At 47.5% G+C, this 19,645-nt stretch overlaps 1 long non-coding RNA gene across 2 annotated transcripts in view; it reads left to right on the plus strand.

The window, feature by feature from the left end:
• The window catches only part of LOC122407004 (uncharacterized), a 91,668-nt gene that overhangs the window by 48,988 nt on the left and 23,035 nt on the right, over positions 1-19,645 (plus strand). For both annotated transcript variants that reach the window (XR_006260127.1, XR_006260128.1), the window contains exon 2: positions 14,278-15,382. This is a non-coding gene — a long non-coding RNA (uncharacterized lncRNA). The remainder of the gene's footprint in view (positions 1-14,277; positions 15,383-19,645) is intronic.

Consider the following 19,645-nt stretch of genomic DNA (forward strand, 5'->3'; position numbering starts at 1 on the left):
GAGGCGGAGGGAAGGAGAAACGTTAATTAACGACGTCTCGAGAGGAATCTGGGGCAGGATCGCGTGGTGTCTCCCCAGTTTGCCGCCTCCTCGCGTCTTCGTATACACACGTGGACGGAACGCCAGACGAACTTTGTCGAAGTAACGTAGCACATAGGCACGTACGCTCTAGTCTATGTACAATCCGCTCGAAATATATACTTAAATACACGGAGATATAGACATGCGAATTTGTACATAACCGACGTGAGATTGGATGACGAGAAGTCGTGACTTGAACGTATCGTTCTATTCGCAGACTAGCCTATTCCCAACCAAAATCGAGGATGGGAAAGGTGTGCGTTGATTCGAGTTCGAATAGCAAAGAAAAAGAGTCCGTGCATAGATGGTTGGAAAAAAATAGGAAAATGGTTGGACCGTGAAAAGTTATCTCAGCCAGAATTCGTACTGGCTGAGAAACTAAAATTATCCGTTTCTGCCGGTTTTCGTCGCGAATATGAAAGATATCAAAAGATGTGATTCTTGCCGATTTCGGCTGCGGTCTCGGACACCAGATTTTTCTCATCGACGCAATGAATAAATGAAAATACGAAGCAGCTTTTACGCCGGTCACAAAGATTATGTTATGTCACGAATCGCACACACTTTCGTCACAACCGAAGAGACCAGGCCGCGTTCACACCGATTCGCTGCGCTCATTACGAACTTAATTTGTCGCAATTTCAATAAAAAAAAAACATCGTCACAGCGACCATATTTACTACACATAATTATATACTTTACTACGGTAAATGTATTTTATTCAAAGATTTTTAATAGTGAAATATTCCGTTGAGCAGAGAATGAAAAAACCGGCGAGGTCGTTATTAGTATTTGCGGAGATGGTGCGGCGTACTCGAAATTGGAGAAAAAAAATGACGAGTTATAGGAAGCGAGGGAGGAGCACAGGGCGCGGGAAACCGCAGCGCGACTTTTCCTCCGAGGACAGCATTAATTCTCAAAGTTATAAACAAGGGAGTACTGTCGATACTTTTTAATAAAATTTTACGGATTACACGCTCGCGGGCTGGCCAGGGATGCTGGAAAGGCGAGGAGGGCTCTCGATTGCGATTCGAAAACGATGCACGGCGGGGAGGGAAAAGGGGAGCTCGGTCTGGAGCGAGAACGTCCGAGAGCCCCGTGAGCATATACGGACTGCGGTTGCGGCGAGACTTTATCCCGCGAGTTGGAAGGAATATTGAGATTGGGAGAAGAATGAAAAAATGAGGAATACCGGAAAAGGATAAAAGACGGATATCGGAGCTTTTTCCAGGGTGTTACATTTCCGGAACACTTGCTATTTCCTCGGTCGAAATAGTGCAAGAATTCACGGATAGTTTCAACTGAGATACAAAAATGCGTTCCGCAGAATTCCAGCTGTAAAAAGACATTAAATTGGCCCGAGATAGCACCGGCGATTGAAAAAAATTGTAGAAAAAATAAGAACGAATGAGAAAAAAGAGAATGATTTTGAGTCGCCGAGGAAAACGTCCTCTTTCATTAGTTCGCAGTCTTTTCGATTGTTCCCTTTCTCATTTCCCTTCAATCACAGTATTTTTTCCATCTTCCCTCTCTCGTCCTCGTTGCGAGAAGCGAACGAGCGTTGGGCGCTCTTCTCCCTTCTACGCGTTCTCTCCCCCCTGCACCGCACTCGCCTCACGCCCTTTTTCCTCCGCATCCTGCGTGTTTGTTCTTTTCTTGCACGTTTTTCATCTTCCATCCTCGTTCGCCCAGGGATTTTCACTCGTCTCCCCTCACCTTCGGCTCCCGCACGAGCCCTCTCGCCGCGTCCCTTTTACTACTTTTCTGCACAGTCTCCGACGCTCCTCCCGCCGATATATATCTCGCCCCGTGCGCCTCATCCTCTCGGGAGAATCTCGTGAAATTTTTCCGAATATCCGATCAATATGGAAAGACCAGGGCGCGCAAGCTAAATATCTCTTTCTCTCTCGGCCTCCCCGCGGCATCTCGCCAAAGAGGAGGAAGAGGTTTGATGCGCTGGTCGTTAAAGCAGCGCGGGGGTGGGGAGACAAGCCCGGCACACGAACGTGTGCGTCGAGGGCCACCGGAGAGTTTAAGGGGACGATGGAACGAGGAACCTCGTCGGGGGTTGAAGTTCGATGGATCCCCGCACAAACCTCGATATAAAACGAGACGATATCCGCGCGCGCGAGGGCTTGATCTGTGCGTGTATTGGGCGGACGCGGACTTCTAGAGCGCGGACGAATACCGTCGGATCTGTCAAGGCAAGCCCGTGCCAATTAATCATTTCCTTCGGGGAACTCCCGAACATCCCCTCTCCCGCTTCTTTTTCCACTTTTCTGCATCCGCGTGCAGCCCTTGTAAAGTGCTCTCTGCTCCGGGGCGCCCCTCTTCCGTCGACGGCTATCCCTACCATCTCTCCGAATCTGTTTCTTCCTCCTTCGATTCGAACCGTGCTGCACGAGTGTTTAACATGTTGCCGAGTCGCTGCGTTGCAGGAGGGGGGGGGGGGGCAGTGGAGGAGGAAAAGTTACACCGGTTCACCCTCGACCGAAATATTGCATTTTTTCCTCCGCCAGCATCTCTTCGATCTATACCGTTGTAATTTCATAATGGAAGATGTTTTTGTTCATTCATATCCGAGCGATTCCCCGCGTAAATTCTACTCTCTTCCGCGGTGGAACATTTTCTTCTCGACGAAAAATCATATCGCGATGATTTTTTCACAGTTTCGAGGGTTTGAACTCAGATTTTTCTCGAATTTACATTCGACTGCAATAAATTTCGCGCGTCAGAGCTCGATTCAATTCCTTTAAGAATTAATGGTTGATACGCACGTTCGTGGGAACACGCGACGAGTAGACGCCGAGAAAAGGGGGCCGAAAATTCTAGAGGAAAGTACTAGGAATATAGCATCTCTTACAAAAAAGTAAAAAATGTTCTCAGCCTCTTCAAATGTTTATAATGTAAAGTATCCTCGGACAACCCTGAAAAAATGTACTTTATAATAATCAATAAAATATTCATCATAGAATTTACTATGCAGACAGTGAAAATTTGTGATTTACAATGAGCTTCCACTTATATCGGTAAGTGCTAGTCTGACACGACGAAGGACACTGGAAAACAAAACGAAATATAGTTCTCACGTGCATTGGAATTCAAGGGATGAAAAGTTGGAAGATTTAAAAAATACTATGCCGCTTGTAATCGGTGCTTAAATACTTTGAAAATTCTTCTTGATTTTCCTCACTATAAACAAACGAATCCGTTTCCTCCGTGTGTGGAATATACACGAAGCACAATAGAAGAGGCTGCCAAGGTTTGATAGTAGTTTCGAAACGTTCATTTTTTGCCCAAAGGAGTGGAAAAAAGGTAGGAAAATTGAAGCTTTTCCGAGCGTGCTCTTTCACACTCTGTATCACCTCGGTTCTCGAGGATACAAGAAGCGTATATATACGTTCCGTACGTGGAGGTATGCATGTGTGCCTATCTTTCCGGAGTCTCGAAAGCTCCGGACTTATCTGTCCTCGACCAGCAGCAGCGCGGAGCAGAATTTTCCGTTACCGCTCCTGAGCTCCAGGCTCGTCGAAAATCCGACAATTAAGCATGCAGGGTGACGCGTACCGCGTTCACTGAAATGAGGGTGCGAAAGGGGAAAGGAAGAAAAAAATGTAATCGAGGGGTTTTCAAAGCCTCGAAATGTACGCTTAAAGAATCTCGAGTCTGTGACGCAGCAGCAGCAGCAGCAGCAGCCCCTGCTCTTGCTTTTTCGACAACCCAAAACAACAAAGTTCCGACGCGCATTTTAATTGCATTTTTAATTTGATGGATATGCTTTGATGCATTTTCTTTGTCTTAATTTTCGAGAAAGCTCTCCTCCATCTTTCTCCAAACATCCGTGTTTACGTTTCAAGCTTCCTGCGCAGTCTGTTATTAAATTTACGCATAACGGGCTCCGCGACTCTTCAAAATTTACGGTTATAAACGTTTTTTCCTCCGTTTCCTCCACTTTTCATAACGTTTCCAATGCTGATCCACCACTGACGTGTTTCCGCCTAATTGCCGAACCACCTTAATATACCGGAATTATTTCGTCTTTGGACCGAACCCTCAAAGCTGCGAGCGCCTTTATCACTCAACGTTCGTTCACATTCAATATCATTTTTATACCGATTGAAAAATTTATCCAATTACTATTTTTTTTATTCAAGCCTCGTTCGAACGACTTTTTCCGCATCAACGCGGTATAACCGGCGCGATATTCAGATCAATATGGTAATGAAGACGCGCGTACGTATATCGTTCGACTCGCAAAGTGGTTTACCATCGATTCAGGGGGTGTGAGGCTTGAATTTGGTAAATGGGTTCTATGCAAGAGGTCGGAATGTCGCGCATTCGCATTTTAGCGGCTATTCGACCGGGAATAAAATTAATACGGGATGCCTGAGAGAGTAAACTTCCACCCTCATTTTCCGGGTCATCGTTTCCCTTTCCATCTCTCTCTTTCTCTCCCTGCGCGTTCTCTAATCCTTTGGCAAACAAAAACGCTTCCTCGTCGCCCAATGCTTACGCAGCGTCGACACGAACATTTCCATCCAAAATCCGATTAAAATTGCACCAACTTATCCGCACACGTTTTTAACGTGTAACTGTTCGCATCGCGTGTTTATTTAACATCGATATTGTCATGCGTCGAATGTTCGTTCAATCCGAATACGTGCTCGTTTTTAAAAGGGTATTTGACACTTTGAAATGTTTCTCGGTCCGTTGTAAATGAAATATGAAAAAATGAATGAATTTATTATCGAAATTGCAGATTTCGTCGGGCCTTTGTTCCGAGGAGCCTGAGCATTTCCGCAGCAAAAAGTTGTCGCATTTTTAGCGTGACAATCCAGTTAGATGGCGAGAACGGTCGCTGATTCAGGACGATCCTGGATTGAGGTAGATTTTGTCGAATGCTCGCATAATTTTGTTACGATCTTTTTATAACCGCGAATGACGAACTTCTTTCTATTTGTATTTTCGATAGATTATTTATCTGTTTCACCTCGAATTCACTTCGTAAACAACCGTTTGTGGCTACGATAACTTTTTGGCTTGAAAATGTTTTGGGAGCAGTTCATAAGAGAAGCGATTTCAAGGGTTTTAAATTAGTAGGAACGAGGGGTGAAGGTTATGGCTACTGTCTATGAAGTGTCGGGTAATTGAGTCGAAAAGTTTGACTCGGAAAACGCAGAGGAAGAGAGAAAACCGCGGCAAAGGGAAAAAGAATTTGAAAAGCCGAAGGTTGCAAAGAGCAAAAAGAACAAAGAAGTGAGAAAAGAGGGGCGGCGCGGGGGGGGGGGGGGAGAGAAAGGGGTTTCTTTCGAAGAGCTTTCAAAGGCCGGTGGCTGAGTAGGCAAAAGTGAGTGGTCGCTAGCTTTGCCGAGAGGTGAATGAGTAAATCGAGGAAAACGTAGCTGCAGGCATTGAGCAAGATGATGGGCTCGGTGATGGTAGGGTTTGAAGAGAGAAAAAAAGGACGAGAAGTTGCGAAGCGAGTGAGGGCAGACGAGGCAAGAAAACAAGAAAGCAAAGCGACAGTGAGAGACGGAAATTGAGAAACGGGGAGCAAGAAAGAGAGCGATGGTGCGAGAAAGGGTTGGCAGAGAGGCCAAAGAGGCAAGAAACACCAGAGCCTAAATTTAGTAAATAACCGGGTAAAGGTGCAAGTTTGAGGAAGACGTCACAAAGGTTGAGACAGCGGAAGCTCCTAAGACTTGCTCCGTATAGGCAAGCGAGAAGAGAGAAAGACAGAGAACAGCGCAACAGTAAAAGTAGAACAGAGAGTTTAGGGGGATGGCGGTAAAAAAGAGGCAAAGAGCGTTCAGAGCTCGCAAACTGGTATGCCACGCGACTAGGTCGTGCCGACAAGCTCAAGAACCGAGTGAAAGAGAGAGAGAGAGAGAGAGAGGGAAAGAGAGAAAATAGGGGGTGGGATTGGAACGAACTGTTGCTTCGGACGAGAGCACGCTGCCATACTCGGAGGTCTCAACAAAATTTTAGAGCCTTTTCAAGCAGGCTTTCTACCACCTCTGTTCTTTTATTTAGTCGATTCATCTTTGTTCGGTTCTTGACAGTAAATTAGTAACGAGTAACCGATACAGGTCGAGCTTGCTCATCGAATTAAAATCGCAGTTACTACTGTATTTTGTTGATTCGTTTTCCAATTCGTTATCATCGTCACTTTCTTTGGTTATATATTTTCCAGAAAGAGCGAAAAAATAACGAAGAAAACCCCTCGCGGATGAGCTTCGTCATCTCATCGTTCGAAGAGAGTCTGACAAGTCGTGATTTTTTGTTTGCAAAGGCAATGATACCAATACAATACCCAATTTCCCTGGAGACGATTCTCATATTTTCCGCCCCCTCTTCGATCCCTCAGAAAAACACAAAACACTGGATGAAATAAAAAACAGAAACTCCATTATTCCGGTCCTCTGGCAATTCGATATCGAGAGGTAAAATAAATAAAGTCAACGCCGGCGTATAGATCAGCGAAGAGTGTATTTTCTTTTTGTTCCTTCCGGAAAAGAGAGAAAGATAGATCCGTAGAAAGAGGAGCGTATATCAAAGTTAGGAGGTGGAAAATGAGTATATACGAAAGCACGAACAGGAGAGAAAATAAGGGTGGACCATTTGTACATATATGTAGAAACAAGCGCGCGGAGCTTGCGGGAGCGTCGTCGGGTACGGAACGAACGCCAAAGGGAGTAGGAGGAGAAGAAGAAGAAGAAGAAGAAGAAGAAGAAGAAGAAGAAGAAAACGCGAGAGGAGAGGAGAAGATACGGTTTTGACTCGGCGTGTAGTGCGCGGAAAAGAAGTTTGCGTGTATGGGAGAGGAGAATACGCGTTTACGAGGAACGATCTCGCAACTGGAGCTCGTACGTATAGTATAACGATATACAGGGGAGGCCGCTGAGGGAGTACAGTGGAAAAAGCACGCCGTAAAACAAAGTAACGACGAAATGCAGTGGGTTACTCTTTCCTCGTCGTTCGGCTGGTGGCGTCGACGAGCGAAAGATGGAAAGGGAAAGGGAGCGGAAGACGAAGGGAGGCGGGAGGGGTTGATCTCGGTCGTCGTAGCAGCAACCTCGACCACCATTTTTCGCTCGTCCGGTGAAGAATTCCGGTGCTTCGCGGGGAGAGGTTGAGGCGATGAGAAAACCTCGAGTCAAGCATCCACATCGAGCTATCCTCTTCCTGTTCAGCCTGCGGTGTGTTCACCTTCCCTTTCTTCCGGCAAAGGAAGGATCGAAAGGAAAAAACGTCAAAAACTGGACTGGCGGTGGAGCGGGGGAGGGCGAGAGAGGGGAGTGTGCGCGAAAAAAGAGGGCCATGTTTTATGGCGGTAGTGAAAGAGAAAAAGCGCGAGAAGGAAGACAAAGAGGGATGAAAAATGGTGTGAGACATGTTCTCTATAGAGAAGAGAGAGAGAGAGAGAGAGAGAGGGGCTAAGAGTCTGTGTGGGAAGGTGAGGAAAAAGTACAGGGGTCCACGACGGCGGGCTTGCCGAGGTGGCGCGATCGCACCGAAGAAGGGGTTGGTACGGAAGTTGGGAGTTGGGACAGAGAAGGGAAGAAGGCACTGGGCGAAGGGGCTGGGAGGGAGAGCGGTGCAGGAGGCTCTGTCGGGCCACCGGGAGGTTATGACAGCCGAGGTATTGAGCGGATCCTTCGTTAAAAAAACGACAAGTATCCCCGCACGGTAGACAGAATAAGAGGAAAAGAGAGAAGAGCGCGAGATGGAGTTGGGTTCGAGTATGAAAGCAGGAGGGAAGGGCAGAGGGGTGGTGGTGGATGGACGAGCTGTGTTCGCCGCGGATCTGTGAGTGAGTGGGCGAGCGAGAAAGAAACCCGCGATGCGGAGGGATAGGGGAACGACTCGTGCAGGAGGAACAAGAGTTTCGGGAGGGGCTGAGTTTTTGAGAGCGCCCAGAGTCTGGCTGCAGTGCCCCAGCTACGCGGAAGAGAGAAAAAAGAGTGAGAAGCTTGAACGTACAAGTAAAGCTAACTCGGAGAGCGAGAGGAAAAGAAAAAAGGGAGAGAAAGAAACGTGTAGCGGATAGCGAAGGCGGAAAGAGGAAGAGAGAGAGAGAGAGAGAGAGGGAGAAAGGGACGACGCGAGAGGCTCGCGGGGGTGAGACTAAGTAACCGAATCTAACGCACCCTTGCTTCGCGCCCACCCTGTGGGGTAAAAAACCAGGGAACCACCTCTCTCCTTCCCCATCTTCCTCTACCTCTTTCACTTTTTCTTCCTCTTCGTCCGCCTCCCCGCTTCTCATTTTCTTTCCTTTTCCCTCTCTCATCTCTCCTTCCATCTGAGTTTTTTTGCTCTACGAGACTGCGCTAGCTCCCGTCGCTCGCATTTTCCGCTCTTCCCGCGCGAACCGCTTTCTTTTCTCGCTTTCACTCTCGCCTCCTCTTCCTCTCTGTCACCTTGTCTTTTCTCCCCTCATCATATTAGGTTGCCCCCGCTTTCTCCCTGCTCGCCCCGAATCTCTATTTTTTTCATCCTCAACAGCCCCTCTCCTCGTTCGCCTCGCGCTATCTCGTACTTGCAAATGTTTTTTACGTTCCTTCGCCTAATAGCCTCCCCTCCGTAACCTCGCCCTGTCTCTCGCTCCCTTCTCGCACATTATTATCTCCTTCTCTCCCTCTTTCTTTCCCTTCGTCTCCCTCAGCCCTTGTTCTGCCTTCGCTCGGCTCATTTTACCTTCCGAACACGCACCAACCTTCGGCCTCGGTGCGACGAGTCCTTTGGTGCACCTCTCAAAAATATTTCGCGCGACCGCACGGGGTGAGCAACCGCCCAAGAGGTGAGCTTCTCCGCCTCGTGCATCCCCAGATCTTTCCTCCACTTGGCACAGCGCCCCGAGTCGCAAACCCTCAAATTATACCCAACAACCAACGCTGACGTACAATCTCCCCCTGCCCCCGCCCCTGTTCCGTTGGTTCGCGATCCTTTTTCCAACCCGTTCTCCAAGGGGTACTTGCCCTTTTTTCATTCTGCTTTTTCCATTCTCTCAGCTTGCTTTCCGCTTTTCTCTCCCTGCTCTCTCGCTGGCTCGCCCATTCGCGACACCGTCGCTTCGCCCGCTCCTTTTATTCTCCATCTCGCCAACGATTTCCCATAAAAAAAAGTCAACAAAGATTCTCAGCGCGTCTACTTCGCGACCCCGTCGTCGTTTTCCCACTCACCCCCCATTCCTTTTTCGCTTCATCACAGTGCACCGTAACGCCCGGACCTTCGCTTTCGCCCCCGGGCAGCCCTAACCTTATTTCTTCTGTTTTTTAATACCTTTCCGCACGTCCCGTCCGTATTCTCACTCCGACGACGACCCTCCTCGCATCTCCACCTCGAAATGCCTTTTTCCATTCCTCTCCCCACTGCTACCGCGACTACAAAAATCCGACGGGCTGATGGAGGAGAAAGCGTTCTACGACTCCGCTGCTCCTTCGATCCTCGCACTCGCTCCCTCCGCTCTTTCTCCATCCTCCTTTTTTTACCTTCCCATTTTCATCCACTCGTCGTTATTACTTTTCTCAGGGGGGGGGGGGGGGGCAAAAAACGTCTCGGGCATACTCGTCTTCGTTATCACGGCAATAATAAGGCCTGTTGCCTCGACGAGAACTTCTTTCAGCCTCTTTCCTCCCCTTCTTCCATGAGCCATATACTTTTTGGGCTCCACTTTTCGCAGCGCTATCGTTTCAAAGTACCTTTCGCGAATCTATGAAAACGTCTCGTGTTCCCAATCACAAAAATATTTTTCCAATTTATCCCTGATTCGTCGGAGCCTCCGACTCGATTAGTTTTCGCTCGCAGATATCAATTGTGCTTCGTCCAGCAAATTGGATCTTATTAGCGGCCAATTGAAACGCTTTCTTTTGTGGCTTCAATTTGTAACCTTTGAATTCGTTCGGAGCGAATCTCCGTTCTTCCTCAAACTTGAGATGCTTTCAATTGCTGCTGCATACGTGTATTCGTCCACCGCGCGCCTCCCTTCTCAACAGTTTGATTTTGTAACGGAGCCTTTTTCGCAAACGAAGCAATCTCAAAGGCAGTAAAAGAAAGAACGTAAAATTGGCGCGAGGAGTTTTTCTCGACGGAGAATGGACGGCGAAGGGTTGATGGCTTTCCGGGAGCTCGGGTCTCCGTAGTGGGTGACGGAAGTGCAGACTTTAGGGAAGCCTCGCCAACCTCACAGCAGATCCAAGTGGGGAAGGCGAACGCGAGAGGAAAGGAAAGATTCCGAGGAGAAAAGAAATGGATAAGGGATGATTGGGTGGGGTGTACGGTGTGTACCTCTGAACGGTAGGCAAGAGAGAAAGAAAAAGAGGTCGGGGGAGGGTGCACCTTGGATTCTCGTAATGGAAAAATCGATCAGGGAGTGTACGTAAATACGTATATATCATCGGCGCGTTCGAGCTCAACCGTGCCTCGCGAGCTTTCTTTTTCTCCCCTTCACTTTTCTCTCTTTCGTTTGCTTTCTCCTTCTGTCTTTTTCCCTCGCTTTCTCCCTTGCTCCTTCGGACTTACGCTCACGCTGGCAAACTTTGATCTCCTCGGAATCGTTCAAATTTTATGTCCCTCCGCATTTTTCCCATTGCTGTGTGTGCACGCACATACATCGCTGTATTTATTCGTGTACGATGCGGGCAGCGGTGTAGCTCGACTCTGCCTGGCGCACGGGGACCCGTCCCTGCGTCAAGTTCGGGCCGACGTGTGTTTTCGCTTCTTCGCATTTTTCAAAGAGAAAACTAACGCGGAGAGTCTCGCTTTTGAGGTTCCCTCTGTTTTTGCTTAACGAATGAAACTTTTGGAACGGGGATGCGACTGGAAAAAGTTTGACGAATCAAATTGATAATGCGAACGATAAATCAAAGCGGTCGAAGGTTTCTCCATCGGAACGGATTTTCCCAGACTTTTGTGCACAAAGTTGGTCTGCTCCTATAACATCACACGAGAGCTTTAAATAGACCTCGATCCGAGGCCTCGTCGTTCCCAAGAATTTAGCAAATTCGCGGCAATCCTCGAGTTCGCCACTCATGTCCCCTTGATCTCGGGTCTCCATTGACCCACATTCTGTTGGATTGATCCGACGCACAGGAAAGGCCAGCAGACGCGAGTCTGCGAGAGACCGCTTGATCTGTGCGACGTATATGTTCCTCGCTGCTCCTCTCTCCAACCAACGATGAATCCCAATGAGCAATTTAAAATGTTTCGAATAAACCGGAGAGCGAATTCCCTCGATTCGACTACGTTTTCGTTGTTGCCTTCATTGCGGGAGACTAAAGAAAAATAGTGGATCAAAACAAGTGCCATATCAAAAAATCGCACAATCCAGAACGAAAATTCGAAAAAAATTCTGATAAATCATTGAACGAAGGAATAAATTTGAAGTAAAATGCTCAGCTCGATTCGGCGACAATCGCGTCTGACCTCGAACGAGCTTCGAGTCAACACTCCCTTCTCTTGAGTCGTGACGTCCACGCACGAACTTGCTAATTCGCATGAGCCGAGTTTCGCCTTGAAGCTCACCAGTCGCAAGCATCGATCAAGAAATCTATGTACGTCGAGTTTGTTTTTTTTTTGTTGTTTTGTTTTTGTTTTTCATGCCCGCACACGCGTTCGTTCTATATATTTATGTTCACTCGGATATTCATAGAGACTCGCATACGCGTGCATGAATTTTCGCGCATGTAGGATGCATGCGGTTGTACGCGTGTACGAGAGGGTCGCACGAATCGCTCGCCACACCATACCAGTCCGAGTGACCTAAGAGACTTTACCGAGTTCCTAACGATTTTTCTTTCCCTCTCTGTCTCCTTCCACCCCTCGCTTCCTCCCTCTCGCACTCGCGCTCGCTCTTTTTCGCATATTTCTCCTCTCTCTGTCTCCCTCTCGCTCGCTCCTCGGCTCTCTTTCTCGCCGGCGTTTCTGTCGCTCCCCTTGCTGGCGCGACCGCGCCGAGGGTTCAATGACGTCGTTGGCTCTGTCGTGTACGCGAACGGCGCGTCCGATGAGAGAAGAAAGAGAGATCCCGGAGGGTAGTTTTGTGGAGTGCAAGCACGAGAGAAAGAGAGAAGAGCGAACGGTTTGAGGACACCAACGACGGCGCCGTTCCTCCGAAGCTTGCGCTTCGCCGCGATATAGTCACACGAGAACAAATTCTCTTTCCTTTTCTCCCTCGCCGTCTTTCTCTCGCTCTCTCTCTTTGTATTACTTTCTTCCGTCGATCCTCGTCGCTCCTCGCAAGATATTCCACGCGTTTCGGAACTCCCGAACTCTTGACCTAACCTAAAAAAGACTTTGAAACGATCAGCTTGCACGCACACTTTACTCAATTGTTCGTTCAAATCTTCGGGCAACTGGCTCCTCGAATCTTTTCTTTTCGTTGTACGAGATAGGAAATTGAGCGTAACATTGATGAACGCTCGGAAGCGTGTTAAAAAATTCGCACAAATAACGAAAGGACACTTCCGTGGAGCGCTGCGGAGCATCCCCGCTCTGTTTCTACGAGTTCCAAGGGCTTTGTGCAAACTCTAGAAGATTTCTTTCATAAAACAGTCGCTGGAAAGCGAGCCTCGCAGGGACCGGGAAAAGCTGCCCGCTCTACCTCGCCCCCTCTTTCAAGTTCGTTCGTCTACTTTGTTGGTAGCAAACTCCCCGAGATAACGCGCGACCGAACCGCTCCGCTCGGTCGTTCAGGGTTGGCGAGGGTGCAATCGCGACGAGCCAAAGAAATCGAAAAAGGAATATGTGTAGGAAAAACAGAGAAGCCGAAATGAGCGAGGATCGAAGATGTGCAAGGGGAGAGAGGAGCGGGCCGGAGGTAGCATCGAGCACTGGGCGAGGGACAGGAATCAGGGAAATAGTGACAGAGACAGCGGTCCTTTCACCGATACGGTCGAACAGCGAGACCAATTTTTCAAACTCTGTACCAATGTGTGCGTGTCTCTCTATTGGCTGAGCGCGATGCAGCGGAGGAAAGAGAGAGGAATCTCTCGTATCGAACGTACAAGAAAGAAGGGATCGAGAGTTTTATAAGGGATGAGGAAGAGGATCTGGCGCGGTAAAGGGTGAGAGGAATGGAGAACAGGGCTGGGCGGGGGAAAGCTGCAGGTGAAAAAGGACGAAGGTATGGTACTCGCTCACGTCGTGGCGAAGGTAGGAGGGGCGGTGGGGGGTGGATGAAAGGACGCTTACCAGCTACTACCTATTGATCGCCAATTCTTTTTCTCCTGTTGCATATTAGGCGCACTCTGCTCCTCTTTCCCTGTGGTCCTACTTCACCCCCACTTTTTTCTCTCGCTCATTCTCCCTCTTTCTTTTTTTCTTCGACCGCCTGCCCCCCTGCCTCTTCGCTCCGTTCCTCGCTCTTTCCTTCCTCGCGGCTACGCGAATCTACCCCTGTACGTATTTTCAGACCGGCGAGGCGGTGAACCACCCCCTTTCGTGTGCAACCCTCGTTCACCGTTCGTTCGCTTGTCCGACGTCCAACCATCCTCCTCCTCCTCCTCTTCTTCTTCTTCTTGCTTCTCTGTCTTCTGTTCGCCCTGTGGCTCGTTGCTCAATTTCGCCCTCTCTCACCCTCCCTTCTCCGGCGCCCCTCGCCGACCCCGGGGGCTAACTCTGTACGTTATTGCCCGCACCTTATGTACCCGACTCTTCGCTCTCTCCCCGCCCTTAAACCTATGCCTTACCGATCGCCTATGCACTTTTATACTTTCGTACACTACTCGACCGTAGGATTTTCCAATTGTTTACATTCTTTTACGGAGCTTTTACCATCTATGTACGAACCACTATTTTTTTTTCTATGTGCTCTTTCCACACGATTGTTCCTTCCTCTTTCCCTCCGCGTACTCGCCCCTGCCATTAGATTTTTCATTATTATTTTTTCACCTCGCTCCCCCCTTACTATTATTCTGTTTTTTCACGAGCTTTGTTTCTGCTTATTTTACGTTCGTTTTGTGTTCTCTCTCGTTTCTCCTCGTACTCTGGCTCTCGTGCTACTTCATGAATAACCGTAGCGATCAAGTTTTTTTTCGAATTGCTCGAAAAATCACGACTTACGAGCAGTTTATTCGACTGGCCCAGTTTTATGCCCGCCTCATATTACGAAAATGCATTCATACTTGTCTGTTATACGATCCATGTATTTAAAGCTCAAGAATATACTCAACGTTGCCGTTATCATTTCGGTTGCAGATACGAGAAGAAGGGTGATCCGTTGAACCTGGAGATCAGAACGGGCGACGCCAGCAAGTCGTCGATTTAGCAGAGTCCTCGAGGGCTTGCACGACCTGAAGATTTTTTCTGTTGTTTTGTTTTTGTTCGCTTTCCTTCCTCCCCGTGGGCCTGTGATTGGTGAGGAAAGACCCTGGCTGATGTATATACGAAGGGAGCTTGGAACAGTGGGCGTAACGGAGAAAAATTGCGATTCGAAAGATTGGCGAACGAAAGACGAGTGACGTACGAATAAAAGGGAGAAGAAGAAAATAAAAGTAAAGGAAACTCAGTGTCGTACGAGTCAATGAGAATCGTGGGGGGAATCTAATAATCGGCACAATCTTGCCTGCTGATTAGGAAACGACGAAGATCGACTCTTCGGTAATTCATGCCTTAAAACTACTCATCCACTCCTCGTCTGAGAATTCAAACTAAATAGATTAGCGGAATTTTGAACGCTTGGAGCGAAAAATAGAGAAAATAAGCGTTCGAAAACGAGAGGAAAAAAGTACTCGAGTTTATGGCTGAATAGAAAAGACAGAAATAACAAATAGTTAACGCGTTATAAGATTCGAAGCAACTCTCTGAGAGAATTGAGCCACCATCGCCATTTTTTTCTGCACCACTGCCAAATTGGCCCGAGTACGAGACCCACGGAAAAATAAGGAGATTCTGCCCCGGAAAGGAGAGGCTAACGGCTGAAAATCGTTCATCATCCTCGGCCGAAACAGCATGGGAAAAACGAGCAGAACGAGGGACGTCAGCTAGGGGAAAAACGAGCTTTTCATGTGCAAGAAAACATTGAGGATTCCTCACACAAATACGCTGCAACCGTGGCAACGACCCGAAGAACTTTGCCAACGTGAAGCTGTCGATGACTTCAAGGTAGATCGCGACGCGGACACTGAAGAAATTACGAGGTGTGTCCTACACGCGGGTACACGAGAGCAAGGCGACAAAAATCACACATCCTAAGATGTGATTTTAAAAATGGCGGAGTGCCCCTATGCTCGCTGCATACAGGAACGCAGACACATCAGGAGGGAACTGCTGCGATGGACAAAGAATATGGTCTTCGTAGTTGGTGAGTTCATCCGATCGAGTCCTCCCGATAACACATATAGATTCTAAGTCATTTTTTCAATACTGGACAATAGGGTGACTCAAAAAACACATTTTTTTTGAAAATTTTTGTATAAATTTTTTTTCGATTTTCATCTTTCGCTTGCTTTTTGTCGCGAGTTAATCGGTTCAGCCAATCTTGAGAACGATGATTATGTTAATACGCAATGGAAAAGTTTGGGCCATCTAAACGAATTTTTAAGGTGGCGCTAATGGCGTTAAATTTTTTTTTCTTTCTTAATGAAAAAATGTGGAGAAAATAATCAACCTGCGAAACAAAGCTAATCATTTTTTTATCTCGAGAGCTTTACGAAAAATCGAAAAAAAAAAAAAAACTTCACAAAAACCATTGGATGACGTTAGATATTTTTCCTTCAAGCTCAAATGTTGAGAGAATCAACTCCTGATTGAGGGCCAACTTTTATCATTGCAACACCGGACAATCGATCTTTTTTTATCGTCGTTTGTCACTCGGAAAGAAAAAAAAATGTAACGTCGTTGGCATCACCTGTAAACATTTTTTCAAATGGCACAAATTTTGCGAGAATTACTTTTTCATTGTGTATTAACACAGTCACTTGCAACTTTGAGAAAAAAAAAGATATATATTTTTTTAATCACCCTACTGCACATTTTAAGGTGTTTTCTTCGGTTCAACAGAGTCTACCAAAGTTGTTGTATCTTCTTCAATTATTTTCAGTATCGCCTTTCGAAATTCGCGTGATCCGCGACTTTTCGGAATATTTTATTTTAGCAATCGGGCGCAGAAAACTTTTGTTTTCATTCTTCCAAGTTTTTCACTCGATGCGGTATTTTAGAGTCCTTTTCGAGATCCCTGTTCAGAGGACAACTGAACGCTTGAAATATTCTTCAATTGAATTTCCCCGAAACGAACAAACAACTATGGAACGTCGCGTATGACAAAGCAGATAAAAAAAAGCGTGTTTCACACAGTAGAGAACGAACTATCATAATTACAGAGTTTAATTCCTGTTGACCTTCGAGTTCCATCACGACCGAGATTATTTTACGGAGCACAGCGTGGTTTTATCGCCTGCACAGTTGTCCCATCGCTCTCATAGTTATGCAGTAATGAAAACGTGTCGCTGCAAAAGCACGCTGGTCTGAAGGATAAAATCCCTAGAATTTCCATGTTGTCAACGACTTTAAATTCGTTTTTGTCTTATTATTCGCACAAGCTCTTGTGATCCACTGAAAATTTGCGTGGCAACCGGCTAATTAATATTTTTCCCAGCGCACTCGAGTAACCGACGTCCTTTTCTGAAAACCTGCCGAAACAATTTCGCAAACTTTGCCATCTCGAACCTCGACAGAAAAGCGTTTCCATCATTTCCCCCGGACCCCGAGCCCCAAACGAAGAATAAACTCCATTCAATTTTTCTCCAAAACTTCTAAACCCAGTCCTCCTCGGCCCTCGCGTTCCTTCCCATAATCAAAAGCGTCTCAAAACTAGCCACCGAATTTATGAAAGTCCAGCCAACACTTCCCTAGCGTCGAGTACTCAAACGCGCAGCCGGACTTCTCGGGCCATTTAGCCCTCGCATTACCCCCAAACCCAAACGTAGCTGAAGGAAGATTTAGCGCCCAACTTTGACAAAGGAGCATCCTAATATAACCACAAATACAAGTGACTTACTCCAAGAGAAGCTGATCCAGAGTCCGCCTCGTTATCGCGATCCCACCACAGCAGTGGCTCCGTCACTCAGCGCCGGATATTCCCTTCGAAATAGCTGAGCTCCGCACAGATGCAAATACTTCATATTTTTAAGTCATTCCCGAGTCGATTCGTAACCCAAACAATGTTATAATCCGCTTACAGTGATATAATCAAATCGATCTCATAAGCCCGAGAGACGTTTCTTCCGACCGCGACCTTCACGTGCCCTTGCACGTGATGCACTTTATGCAACGCACACACCGCCACATTTTCTCGCTATTTCTCTATTTCTCTACCCCCTCCCCGCTCCCTGTCTTCCTCTAACTTTCCCTCTTGCATTTCGCAGTGGAGTCTGCGCTCGTGGAATGAGCCAATGCCAAGCATAGCCCTAACACTCGTGCTGCCTCCGTGCCATGGACTGTACAGACACACACGCGCACACACACACATTCGAACATGTATATGGCTTAACACATAGCCTCCAAATGAATATAGCATATCGCGTACTACTTGGAGTATCACCCCATGCCTCGAGTTTAACCAACTCCTCACCCCCTCCCCCCCCCCCCCCTAACCCTTCTACGAGCTCCAACTCTTTCTCTCTCTCTCTCTCTTTGGTTCAGTCTCTTCTACACGAGGATTGAAGCGCACGAGCAAGCCGGACGGCGCACCGTGAGCTCGTGGTGAGACCTGTTGCGAGTTGAAAAGCCGAATCCTGTCTGACTATATACCGGAGCCTCGATCTCGAACGATACTTGCTCCGGGTATGTCTTTATTTTGCTCTCTCTTTCTCTCTCGATTCTCCGATTGTTCCCCTCTGTGGATGTGTCTCCATTTTCCAATGGTTGGAGAAAGACTCAATCAACGCAATCCATCGATCAATAGGCTTCTGTGCGCGTGTGGAAAACACTCGTGCTCGCTAGGACGTTTTTTCTCTGTTCTGTCTGCAGCTTCGCGAATGCGGCTTCGATTTTTCAGTGACGAATTTAAGAAGAGTCGATCACGGAATCAAAGTAATCAGAATTTGATCAAATTTTGTGACAACGCTCTTCGGCATCGAGTATACGAATAACATTTTTTTCACGTTTTTTTGCGACTCGGTTGTCGAATAATTGAGCGTTAAATCGAAGTTCTTACGCACGAGATGTATAACTGTGTATAAAAACTATGCTTGTACACGTGAACTTTAGTGTTCAATTACTCGAGAGCTATGTGGTAGAAAAATCTAAAAAAATTTATATTGTCTCGTATATCTTTAAAGAATACATTTACCAAATTTTATTAAATTCTTGTAATTTTGAAATTCTTCATATTTTTAACATGCTTTAGCATGGCAACATCGTATCGTCGCGATCCACCCTCCTTAATGTTTGGGTGATAGAGCGCATGTTTTCGTAGGTGTGGTTACTTCGAGACTGAGATATCAGAGTTGATGCACTTTTCAGGTAGTTTATTTTCTCTACCGGAAGAAAAATCATTCCGGGCTGATTAGTGGAGCGAAAAACAGTCGCGTTTGCGGCGTACGTATTTGCACCGAATTGAGTTGGGCCTGAGAAATAAGTGCAGGGCGAAGGCAGAATGTGAGAGGACGAAGAGGGGAATTGGGTTGGATGCGAAGGCAGAAGAAGGGCGCGTTCACGCGCGAATTGCGCTGTGGAAAAAGAGTGAGAGACAGAAAAAATAGAGAGTGCGAAACAACGGAGGGAGAAGCGAAGAGAAAATACGAGGAAAAGATAACGGGAGAGGATGCGTTGCGGAAAAGGGAGCGGAAAGAGCGAGGTGTGCGAGTTTGGGGACGGAAAATCAGGCCTCCGGAACGGGCATATCTGTCCACCCAGCTCTTCCCTCTGTTTCGCACCCCTTCCTTATCCCCCCCGTTATTCGCCCTCTTTCCAATCTCCGCTCCCCACCTTTTTCGCCAGCCTGCTGTGCTTTCCGCGCTCCCTCTCTCAGGCGACCAAGGTTGTTTCCCCTCCGGCTCCCTTCCCTCTCGAAGAAGCTTCGCCTACCCTTCGTCACCGGAGTTAACCGGCGAACACAGTCTCGCATGAACCTATACAGATATCCGACATTTGGAGTCCTCGCAAAAGGAAGGGCGCAAGTAACGACCGGTCGAGCCTTTGCTCCGGTCAATCGCACGCCCTTTTACCCGCGAGCCGGTGGCACGTTGATGTTCTTACGTGGAGCTATGAATATCTATCTCCACCGCTGTGTAAGCGTGCACACGCGCAAGCTGACTCGTGTGAAAAGCTTGTACGTGCTGGAAGCGGCGTTGCACGAGAGCTGCGTGCCTTGACCACGGACAACCGACTGGCGCACACACCGACTCCGTCTTTTATAAGCTTTCTCGGCGTCGCCGACGTCGACGCCCGAAACGAAAGCACCTTATCGCTATCTTCTTCCTCAATTTCCCGATATCCCTCCGTCTCCGCACTTTCTCCTCCACAAACATCCAGCACGAGCCCCTGTCCTCGACTCTTTGCATTACTTTTTTTCATCCTCTTTCTTATTGCATCCCTGTCTTTCGGCCGCACATACTCTCCTCGA

Source organism: Venturia canescens, chromosome 2, assembly GCF_019457755.1.
Source record: "Venturia canescens isolate UGA chromosome 2, ASM1945775v1, whole genome shotgun sequence".
In the NCBI taxonomy this organism is placed as follows: domain Eukaryota; kingdom Metazoa; phylum Arthropoda; class Insecta; order Hymenoptera; family Ichneumonidae; genus Venturia; species Venturia canescens.